Source organism: Euprymna scolopes, chromosome 37 (genome assembly GCF_053919585.1).
Source record: "Euprymna scolopes isolate OS-2025 chromosome 37, ASM5391958v1, whole genome shotgun sequence".
NCBI classification, from domain to species: domain Eukaryota; kingdom Metazoa; phylum Mollusca; class Cephalopoda; order Sepiida; family Sepiolidae; genus Euprymna; species Euprymna scolopes.
Window position 1 is genome coordinate 36,330,789 of NC_136518.1, and position 13,285 is coordinate 36,344,073.

The following is a 13,285-nucleotide window of genomic DNA, read 5'->3' on the forward strand; positions in this document are numbered from 1 at the left end:
TACCACACTAGTTTAAAATAGAATTTTTGTCCATCTTTCACGCTTAAATAGGAAATAGCATTTTCATCGGTCGGTTACACAAGTTTAAAATAACGTTTTCTAAGTTTAAACTAACATCTTTGTTTATATTTCATGCTTAAGTTTTAAATAGTATTTCCTTTGGTTGATCACACTCAAGTTGGAGATAATATTTTCGTTGGTTTCTCACACGTTTTAATAGTATTTTTGTTAGTCTGTCAGTTTTAAATAATATTTCGTTGATCCGTTACGTTTAAGTTTTAAATTGTATTTCATTTATCTGTCACGCTTAAGTTTTAAATAGTATTATCGTTGGTCGACCACGCTTACATTTAAAATGCTATCTTTATTGATAAATGCCGAAATTGAATGGAAACATCTTACTATCGCATTCGATTTCTTCCAATAATTGCATTACTCAACATTTGTCAGTCCGTTCATTCTCAGTTCAAGTTCATCCTTATTGAGATGTCTGGCTCTTCTCAGAGTTGAAATCGACATTGTCTGCAAGATTTCAAAACAGGGCCGTGATTACAAAGAATGCACTTCCTCACTGATATAATCATCGAAATAGACATTTATAAGACAATGGCAAAGATATGATATTGTATATCTGATTATTCGGATATACAATAAAACTACGTCAATTTTTATATCTTCTTCATGTAAATTCGTCTGCAACAATTTCTCTTCAACGATTCATTAAATATATATTTCTTATTCCTTTTCCTCTTTATTTTGGTCATTTATTTATTTGCATAACTCTCAACACTCAAATTATTTCTCTCCGGTAGTTCTATTAAAGTAGTTCTTGACGGGCATGAGTGTGAAACTCATAATATCAATGCCGGCGAGTCTTAATGAAATGAATGAGCTTTTAGACATTTTGTTACGTGCAGTTCACTGTTATGTGTGTGTGTTCTTATCTTTACACCGTTTCTTGCCTTGGAAGATCTCGAGACATGTATGTGCCATGTATAATGCGTACATACCTGGTTGCTTTGGTCAGCGGATACTATCTTCTGGTCGCTGGTCTGTCATCTCGTTGGGTCACTGCAGACAGATGCATCGATAGACAACAAGATGGATTTGAAGCTTCAATCTTTTATTTCAAGGCAAGCCTATCATCTCGAACTCTGGTTGTCGGAGAGCCGAAATATCCCGTCTGCATTCTCTGCTGCACAAAACCTACTCCCAGCCTATGTGGTCGTCAACCGGAAGCCTACGACCACAATTCCCGTGTCCCCCCTAATTCCCGGTGCATGTCACCCCTAATTTCCGGTGCATTCTCTCGGGGTTGATACCTGTCAAACCTAACCTTTTTTGACCCTGCCAACTCGCTGATAGGAAACCCAAAATATGCTTATATAACTTCTATTTCTAAAACTACCTATATAGCAATTAAGCTGGGATTCCTAATACTACACTTAATTAAATGTGAGAAATCGGGAGACATATTACATGATAAACACAAGCAAAATAATGAGTAGAAATTTATAATAAGATAGTTTATATCTGCTTAAAATGGAAATTTACAGCAATATGAAAAGCATAGAATGTTCGTCAATATTTTAGAGTAAACCAAGAGATAATCTTTAGCTGAGATATCGAAGAAATCAAAATTTTAAGGGCCGTAAATCAAAACTTCTGTTTCATTATACAAATTATATTTGATTAATAGTTTTTAATGAGAGTCTATACAAATTTGTTTTCATATTAAAAAGTTCAATGAGATGGTTAGGAATATTGCAATGAATAAGTCAATTTAATTCTCTGTGTGTGTGTTCATTAATGTTTGCATGCGTGTGCTTATGACTGAATGCGTCAGTTGTGACATAGCAACACCCTTAATGCCCCCCCCCAAAGTGAAGTGGAATCGAAGCGATAACGACCTGTTATAGTTTTCAGTTCAACTAGATTGTTGAAGTAAAACCAGGAAAAGAAAAATCTGAAGTCGATGTGGCTTCAGAAGTGCCATTTCGAATAAATTCAAAAAGTCCTCTGATTGGTGCAAAATATTATTTATTTTTTTTTATTCAGATGAGTGTATACGTCAAGATGCATGCGCAGAAAGGAATTAAAACCTTTTCCATTTTAGACGCCAAAAGTAAAAAATGACCCCAGATGAAGCCGCCTGATTTTCTGTGCATGTTTCTTTGGTTGACGAGATTTCAAACAATAAAGTCGTGTACAGAGCTCTGTCTCTAATGGGAGGGCTGGGTGCACAGTTTGACTAGGGATAGCGTGACCAGCTAGTCACATATCCGTTACTCTGATGTTTTCTGCGACTGTTTCTTTTTTTTTTTTTTTAAATAAACCTTTCTATAAATCAACTTCTGCGTTCGAGTAGTCAAGCAAGACGCTGCATTAGACAACACGGGTGTATAAGACATATACATATAACACTATATGAAACATGCATAACAAAGCAGGATTATTAGGGCGTTAATATTATACTATACACTTTCAACTACCCGTAACTCTTCGAGTCTACGACGTAACAGGTCACAGGTCGTCTAGTCTATGCTTGCATTTACCTTCGATGATATCATCTATTTTCGAGTAATTTTATGTATTTCTTTCTGATAAGAAATAACTTATTTTTTATGCGCAGTCCTATTTCCATTTACTTCTATCGCTCACATCTCTTCATGCCATTATCTACTCTGAGTCAAAAGCAGATAATTTATGACGTCATAAATGTTCTCTTCATATATATATGTGCGTGTGTGTATGTGTGTGTGTGTGTGTGCGCGTCTGTGTGTGTGTGTGTGTGTGTGTGTGTGAATAAACATGAAACGAATGTTTTTGCATTTTTCTTATCATGTTTTTTTTTTTGCGGAACATTCATCCACTATTTCAAAGACTTCTGTAAAGGCCCGTGATGTGTAAAAGCGTATCTTCTTACGCGTCCATTCAAGCATGCATACACATTACTATGAAATCATATATATTTATCTAAATCTATAAACACCCATGTATGTAAACGAAATGAAAAGATTAATTTACGTTGTGAAATCTTACGCAATAAATCATTACAGATAAATGATTGGGCGTATGTTCATAACGAGCAAATAACACAAAAATATATGATTTTATTCTCGCAATAATTATATATAAATATGTATATATATGTATATATATATATAGATATGTATATATATATGCATACATTTTATATTTATATACAAGTGAACATGAAAGAATTAGATTTATTTTTGATGTCTCATAGTTTGTATATTCGTAAATGCGACTATGTACCCAAGTTTGCGTAAAACCAAAAATATATTAGTCCTCGCGCGAAAGAGCAGGACACAAAATGTTTTAAATAATAATAATAATAATAATAATAATAATAATAATAATAATAATAATAACAAAGACTTTCGCTGGCGAGGACTACTATTGACCGTAACCAGTTATACACTCCCTTTGAAATTTTCATCTCTATTTTTCTCGTTATGTACTGAATATTTGTTAATGAAACCTATATGAAATATGTTCCTTATTAAATTTGAAAGATTTTCTAATCTGAAAGAAGTTAAAAAAATTTAATCTAAAAAAAGTTATTTTAAAGTTTTTGTTAAAAACTTCAGATTTTCTCATGATTCAGACCTGTATTACAAAGAGGAGGTTGCAAAAACTGAGCTGTGGTGTGAGGAGAAATACAAACTGAAACAGAGAGAACATTCAGACCTGTAATAATACAAAGAAGGGGTTGCAAAAATGAGTTGTAATGTGAGGAGAAATACAAACTGAAATAGAGAGAAGGAGAGTTTTAAAATATAATCTTAAAAAGATAAGATACAAGTTAGAAAAACATTTCATCCAAGGCATGAGAATTGTTAAACAAAATGTTTTTACTATAGGCTTTAAAAATAAAGGTACAAGATTCAATTTGAAATTTATTTATCTTCAAAGTGCACTTTTATAAATTTTATATAAGGTATAAAAATTTAATTTAAATTGAATCAAAAAATTACCTTGGATTTATTTTATGTAATGTACAGTTTGGAGCACTTTAAAAACATTATCTTTCATCCAGAAATTAATGATATAGATATAAAATTTTCAAAGATTGAACTTTACAATCAAAATTTATTGTTCGACTGAATACTCCAAAAACAATTTACAACGTCATTATTCCGCGGAGTATCAAAGAATGCTATTCTTGCTATTCTTCTTATCAGAGGAGAGAAAGAAATCAAAAGACAGAAAGAAATTTTGATTGTATAGTTCAACTTACAGTTTTAATCTTCTTAATATATATATGTATATATTCAGGCAAACATTATTAAAAACAACAGAGATACCTTGCTTAATGATTCTTTTTTCATTTTTTCGACCTTTCGTAAGATTTTTTTAACTTCAAGATGGAAGGTATTTACAAATGTTCCATGGTTCACACGAGCGCTTTCGATTCTTTCTTGAATCATCATCAGGTGGAGATAAAATATTAAAAATAGAAGTGAAATATATAGTTACGAATGATAAAAAAAGTACTAGCTAAATATACCAGCATTTAACAAATCAACATAGTTGTCCCCCTTCTAATCTTAGAAAGGTCCTCGTGGACAACACAAGGATTTTGCAACGAGAAAGTAATTGTAAAAAATTAAAAATACTTGAAGCACTATATATAAAAACCCAGCACCCATCTATAAATAGCATTAATTTTGAAAGTAGCAATAATGTGCTGAAATGTTTAGCATAACCAATATATGACTGGTTTTACTAACATTGCCTTTTATCATCCTAATTTTTAATCGAGTTTTTTATCACTCGTAAATGTATATTTTAATCGACTTTTCATTGACTCTTTTTATCATTCGTAACTATATATTTCACTTCTATTTTTAATATTTTATCTCCACCTGATGATGATTCAAGAAAGAATCGAAAGCGCTCGTGTGAACCATGGAACATTTGTAAATACCTTCCATCTTGAAGTTAAAAAATCTTACGAAAGATCGAAAAAATGAAAAAAAAAAGAATCATTAAGCAAGGTATCTCTGTTGTTTTTAATACTGTTTGCCTGAATGAAGGAATGCTGCCTAAATGCACTAATATATATATATATATATATATATATATATATATATATTGCTATACATTTAAAAAAATATATAATAATAATTTTTATTGATTTTCAAACTGAGAGAAAATATATTTGCGCTATCTTTTATTTTTATTATTTTTGCTCTCCAAAAAGCCGATTGTCGTCTGCCCTTTCAGGAAGAAAAAAAGGAAAAGACCTGTGACCAGGAGGAGTAGGGAGAGAGAGAGAGAGAGAGAGAGAGAGAGAGAGAGAGAGAGAGAGAGAGAGAGAGAGAGAGAGAGAGAGACTATGAACGAAGAACGGAAGAGGAAAGACAAAATAAAGCTTATAGAGGGGGAGGAGAGAAACGATAGAGATCATCTATAAACCGTAGAGAGGAATAGAGAAAGATAGACCGTGTATATATATATATATGAGAGAGAGAGAGAGAGAAAGAGAGAGAGAGAGAGAGGGGAGGGACTACAAGAGTTGTCAACACTCCGTCGGAGCTTTGCGCTGAGAAGCGAAGGTTGGGATGGCGAAGACAGCGAAAAACGACAACGTCCTGAAACCGACTATAGGCGAAGACAGCGGCGGCGGCGAAAACTACAATAGCTAATGTGGGAGGACCAACTTTCGCGCGTGTGCGCCTAATGAAAACATGAGTGAGGAGGGGTGAAGACGATAGGAAAAGTGAGAGGAATCACAACGTACGTGCGCGTGTGATTGATGAAGTCTTGGATGGTGGGAAATACAAATCATTGAGCTATTAAGCAAGACAAAAATAAACCCAACGATGGTATAGCTGGGCGAAAATAGAAAGAATGCGAAATACAAACGACAGACCAGTGATTTCATATGACCTTCAGAAACAAGGATTTGGAGCAAACAACGTGTGCCGTAACGAATGTAAGCAACGAAGGAAGGCGATTAAATGTAAGCAAACTAAAGACAAGAAATCTGAAAACCAAAGAAAAGAAAAAATTTTAAAAGAAAATCAGTGAGTTAGCCATCCAAAACTTTTCGTCTATCTCTCTTGCATCTCTCTCATAAGTCTTATGATCCATCTCAAACAGAGAAGACGAACCTTTTCTTTGATTCATATCAATGGACTGTTTCATGTTGGCTATATATTTTTCTCTCGTTAAAATTTTAACGACATAAGACTATTTCACTTATATATATATATATATATATATATATATTTTTTTTTTTTTATTTTTTTAATTGAATTTTATTTATTTTTATATAAATAACATTTTTAAAAAAAATTATTTATCGGTATTTGTCTTCGTTCTTCCTATGTAGTTCGTTGTCCAGTTTATTTTATTTTATTGTTGTCTTGGAGACGGATTTCCCTTTTCCATGCCAACGCATTGCTAAGGAACCTAGGAATTTTTTGCTTATATTTTGTTACGTCATTCATATCTACCGCTTCCGGTAGGGCTGAGTTACGGCGTAACAATATATATTTAGTTATGAACAAATATATGACAGTTTTCATAACGTACTACTCACTCATCTCTCGTATAGAGAATTTTTGAAATGAATACTGAAAACTAATACATGTTGTGTCTCTATATACAATTTTATATGGATACAACAACAACAACAACAACAACAATAATAATAATAATAATGATAATAATAATAATTTCTATATATATGTACATGTAATTTCTCTCTCTCTCTCTCTCTCTCTCTATATATATATATATATATAGAGAGAGAGAGAGAGAGAGAGAGAGAATAATGTGTGTATGTATATATATATGTTTCATGGTATGATACATTTTCCTCTTACTATATGAAGAAATTATGATTTATTACACAAAAGATAATATTAATTATCCACGTAATAACATATAGTAAAAATAAAATATAATAAAAATAATTATTAATATAATTAATAATTATAACAAAAGTAACAATGCTTAAAATATTTTCCTTACTATTTTTAATTTTACTTTTCTTTTTCTTTGTAAATAAAAATTTGTTTTTCTTTTCAAATTATTATTTTAAGATATTTTATTTTTTAATGATATGTTTGCGGTGTCCGATACTCATAGACTAAGGATTAAACCGTACCAATATGTGTATGTCTTTTTCTTCAATAATTGCATATGCGAAGTGTCTTTAATAAGTTCCCAAACTTTTTTTGCATAGGCACCTTTATTTTTATTTTTTATTACATTTTCACCCCAAACAAGGCACATTGCCACTTTGATGTAGGAGGTTACTATCAGGGACATAAGCTACAGGGGTACTATGTGGCGAGTTGAGCAGCAAGGTGTCGGTTCACGTTACACTTGAACTTCTGCATGTCAGTACAGTTGGGGAAGCAGGAACCAAGAAGGGAATTCCAAAGTCTATCGGTTCTGGGGAAGAAACTGCTGGAGTAGAAGGCTCTCTTACATCTAGGGATCTCAACTGTGAAGGGGTGGGATTTTGCTGCTTGTCAGGTTTATCGGGGGTATTTACGTCGAGGGGGTACAAGTGCTTGCAGTTCGTCAGTACATTCACAGTTAAAGTACTTGTAGAACAGGCAGAGGGATGCTACATTTCGTCGATGGGACAGAGGCTGAAGCTGATATGACAGTTCAGGACCTATTAGGTTGGCGACTCTCTTTTGAACCTTGTGTAGGCGTGAGAGACTAGTAGCAGATGCACCAGCCCAAATATGACAACAATACTCCATACATGGGCGAATGGTGGCCTTCTAGAGGTACAGGATACTTTCGGGCGTTAGTAGCTTTCTAGCACGGTAGAGAGAGCCTACCTTTTTCGCAGCGCTCTCAATGTAATTTTTCCAACTCACGTTTCTTGTGAACGTTAGGCCGAGGAGTTTAAAAGATGTACTTACAAATAAAGAGTCTTTGGCCATTGTTGTTGATGGTAGAGAAGGTTTCTTGTAGTTATTGAAGGAAACAAGTTTAGTCTTGGCAGCATTGAATGCTACCATCCATTTTTGTCTACATTCCACTAAAGATTGGAGGTCGTCCTCTAGTGTTTCTGTCATTTCTTTAGATATGTGTTCATTTGTTTTCCTGTCCTGTCTGTTATAGAGCGTGGTGTCATCAGCATATATACTCATCTCACAGACAATTTTGTCAGGGAGGTCATTTATGAATATTAGGAATAATAGAGGTCTAAGGATAGACGCCTGAGGCACTCCCGCATTTGTATCATATTGTTTAGATGTACGACCATCGAGGACAACCTGGAATTTTCTCTTATCTAAGAAGGATTTAATTATGTTAAGTATTCTTCCAGTAATAACGTATGATCTGACTTTCTTGAGAAGACCTTCATGCCATACTCTGTCAAAAGCCTTAGATATATTTAAAGCTACCGCTCTACCCACCCCTGTTTTGTCAACTGAATAGTATATATGTTCAGAGATTACAGTTAGGATGTCTGTCGTGGAACGTGTTTGCTTAAATCCATATTGTTGGTCGGTCAGAAGTTTAGCATCTATAAGGTGATGGACTAGAGTTTGGTTAATTATAGACTCAAATATTTTAGCGAAAAGTGGGAGGAGGCTAATGGGTGGTAATTTTCTAGGTCAGTTTTTTCGCCAAAATTCTTGAAAACTGGTACCACAGAAGCAGTTTTCCAGCAGGCTGGAAAGCAAGCTTCATTAATGCATTTGTTGTAAAGTTTTTAGAGAACCGGAGCTACTTCGGCGGAGCACTTGTTTAATAGCACAGGCGTGATGAGATCAGGTCCACATCTTTTGAAGTGTCAAAATTTTTTATGATAGCATGCACCTGAGAAGGGGTGATTTTCAGATCGTCTAGTGTAGCGTCTGTCCGCAAAGGAAAATCCGGGAGGGGGTGGTTAGCAGGGTCCAGTGTGGAGTTTGAGGCAAACCGACTGGCAAGCATGTTAGCCTTCTCGGTTGCTGAGCAAACAACCTCATGATTGTTAGATAGTGGGAGGATTGTTGATTGCCCATTATTTACTTTACTGTTGTAGATTTTGCAGAAATCACGGGTTCCTAATCTCTGTGCTTCGATGTGTTTTTTTGGTGGTTTCAGTAAATTCTCTCTTAGCTGTTGCTATTTCTTTCTTACAGTTATTTCTGGCTTCTATATACTTCTGTCTGCTTGAACTGGACCTATATCGGTTAAATCTGCGGAACGCATGCTGCTTTTGCACGATGGCAGCTGCACAAGTAGAAGAAAACCATTGGGGAGAGTGAGGATTGCTAAAAAACTTCCGCGTGGGAACATGTGCTTATATTGCTGTCTTGAACCATTCAGGGGTGTAATTTGCGCACTGTTCGGCAGGAAGTGAAAAGATATTTCGTCATGGAGCGTCTCTGATGAGATCCCTGATGGCTTCTCAGTCAGCTTTTTTTTATGATATCTCGTTGTTTTGAGCAATGGCTCAAAACTTCATGTCAAAAAAACGACATTAGTTTTGCACCAACCTAATATTAACGAATTCTTTCTAGAAGTATATCAGGTACTTACAGGAAGGATCCTGTGAAGGTAACCGTCTTTAAGTGACAGTGTTCCTGCAGAATGAACTGGATTCAAATTTAGCACACTCAGGTTTCAATCCGTCATCTTCCTGCAGTTACCATTCTTACATCGTCATCATGGTTGCCTTTATTATTCTTCAATAATTGCATATATAAATATATCATACATATACGGAAATACTAACTTTATTTTAAAGCATCGTACACACACACACACATGTATGTATATACTTATTCCGTTGTAAAGTTTATCAATTCTATATTCTATCAATGTTATTCATTAGCAATTTTCCTCTTGTATGTTCTCATTGGAAAAATGCTTTTTGTTTTTTTTCGATAATCTTACGAGCGCGGATCGATAAACAGAATTTGTTTCTTAGCTTTAGTTGGTTCTGATCGATAATGTTTAATCGGATCTCGATAATTGAGGCGGGTGGGCGAGTAACGTCATATAAAAAGTCGCTTGCTAAATAAGGATTGAACTTGTGCATAGATTAAAAGTTACAAACTAATAAAATAATGAGAGATGAAAAAGGAGAATTTGTGGAAAGTGAAATTCATGAAAAAGCAAGGGAGGGAAAAAGATAGATAGATAGATAGATAGATAGAGAGAGAGAGAGAGAGAGAGAGAAAGAAAGTAACAACAAAAAGGGTGTGTGTGTAAGAAAGAGAGGTAATTGTGAGAAAAAGATGAGAACAAATACTATGTGCGTTTGATAAAAAAAAATAAGAGATAAAGCACGCGAAAGAAAGTTTCAGTGAGAGAAAGAGAGAGGAAGAGAGATGTAAAGAAAAAATGACAAATTATATATATATATATATATATATATATATATATATATATATATATATATATATATATATTAAGTTATGAAAATAAAAACTATTTTTGTGTTATATTTATTGGCACTTTTCTAACTCATTTTGTTATTATTTTTCTCCAATTGATATTTTCTTTTTTTTTTTTTAATTATCATCTTTAAGTTTCCACAGCAACTACAAAGTAGTTTTAAGTTGTTTTTATTGAAACCTTTCTGTTAGGGTTTTGTTACAGGAAAGTGATTTTCGATGAGATCTAGAAATTTCTTGCCAAGTTTAGTTGTTGGTATCTTATTATAAAGACGATGTATATCAAATTATGTTTATTTTTCTTCCATTTTAGTCTTATAACTATTGGTATTGTTTAAATTTAATTTCGATATCATAGAAACTTCTACTTTTTAGAGCTGTGCTGTAAATGTTGTGTAACTTATAAATACTTTTTTTGCTAGGATTATTGCTAAGTATACTTCCGATAGAGTTATGAATCTGTTTTATAATTTAGGAGGTTAATTAGACTTTGGATTCATCTAAATTATATTGATCTTATATTTAAAGTATGACGCGTAAATATTTTTATTGAAATTTACAGTGACATCTAACAAATTAGTTATTTTTATATTAGACGGTATGTCTACTCTTAGGCCTAACTTTTTATTTCCATGTATATAATTGTCCGAAAATATCACCCCTGACTTTGTTAGAATCTTTTATTATAGCTAATCCATCGAACTGATATCCAATATCTGTGATTCAAATATATTTGTGAGGATGAATAAATGAATAGCAGACAGAGTCAAGCCTTCCATAGCCAGATCAAAGGAGCTTTTCTCTTTTGGTCGTTATCATTGGTCTTTTGATTTTTTTTTAATGATGTGATTTAATATTTGGAGGTATCTCTGAAAACCCCACGACCGTGTTGAAGAGTTCTTCAGATATGGATGGATAAAAAATCACAATGTCAAATTTTAAGAAGGTTCATTAATTTTTGTTTTCGATGCTTCTAAGCCAATTAATTGCTTTAGCAATATTCGCCCACTAGTTAAATTCTAGGCTTCATTTGATTTGATTAATTTACCCTCAAATAGTTTTACTAATTCTACCTATCTCTAGAATAATCAGATTAATCAAGTGAATTCTAAGGTTATTTTTAACATTACATTTATGGTTTTTAAATAAAATGTAGGGTTCTATAGGTTTTAGCTTACTAATTTTGTCGCTAATTTTTAGTCTATCGGTGATTTGTTCAACATTTAGTATATCCATATTATTCTATTAATATTTATTGTTGTCTTCAGTAATGTTTTCTGCGATTAATTTGTTATACTCTTGTTTATTTACTATATGAAAATTATTAGATTTATCAGCTTTTACGAAAGCTCTCTTTCTCTCTCTCTTTCTCTCTTTCTCTCTCTATCTTTCTTTTTCTCTATCTCTCTCTATATATATAAAAAGAGAGAGAGACAGAGAGAAAGAGAGAGGGGAAATAGATGGTGGGCGAGCGAATAACAAAGATAGATAAAAGTAGACAGGTGAGTAGAGAAAACCGAGCCAAATATATATATATATATATATATATATATATATAGAAAGAGAGAGTGAGTGAGAGAGAGAGAGAGAGAGAGAGAGAGAGAGAGAGAGAGAGAGAGAGAGAGAGAGAGAAATAGACAGCATGACTGAGAGAGAAAGAGATACAGGAAAACAGAGCGAGAAAATGAAAACTACTCAATGATTCAAAATAACAGTTATATTATTTATACACTTCATTGCTGGACTTCTCTTGACTATTAAGAAAATGTTTCTGCGAACATTATTTTTTCTAACCAATTTTCCTGAAAAAATTTCTTTTCAACAAATAGTATCGATTCTATTAGTTACATTTTTCAACATTTTCAAACTTATGCAAACTTGTAATTGTAAACTGTTATTTTGCTAGTTGTTTCTTCTGTAGAGAATAATCAATTTTTGAAAGTAAGGAATAAAAAATATTATATTTCTGTTTGAACATTTGATAAACTAATAAACAATGTAAATTTTATTTTTCACCATTTGACTTTTTTTCATATCTATATCTGTATCCCTCTCTTTCTCTCTCTCTCTGTATATATATATATATATATATATATATATATATATATATATATATATATATATATATATATATCTGTCTTGTTGAATATAAGCTCTAAGCTCTTCATATTCTTTATTTGACCATTTTTTTTCAATATGACGGGCTAACATCTTCGCGTTTTCCATGAGAGAAGAAAAGAAATTTGCCGAACGTACTCACATTGGTCGTCTTTAGGAACTGTGTTATAGTGAATGTTCAGATAATGCGCCTATAAACATTTGAGTACGCCGTCTCCATCCCCAAACCCGGTCTGATATTTGATGTTCGTTTTCTATGGGGGAGGTCGAATGAGCAATGCTTTAAGGATAAGTCGGCACTAATAAAAATAACCCTATGTCGGGGGAAAAATTACTTTGCACTTGTAATGCCGTATATAAGTTTAAATGCTGATTAGGAGAACGTGTCTTCAAAGAAAGCACATATATCGTAATGATGCGTACCACTATTTTCCGCCGTGTCTCATGCCACCTGTTCTCTCCTCTAAGCGCAATCTATTAACACTTAACAACACACAAAAACCCAAGACGTAACCCTTTACAGAAAGCACGACCATCCTGTCCATCTCATATTGCAACCAGCGCCTACTCCCAAAACTTAGTCATCAAAACTTCTAAGATAAGATAAAAATTCATTCATCTTTTTATTTTTTTGTATTTTTATGGAGCGAAATTAATTTTTCATTGAATAGAAACAAATAGAACGAAAATGACGAGATTTTGTGCATCTATCAGATCATCCGATATGTTTGTCCGAATTTTTACGCCCCAACATTTAATAGTAAAGACCACCT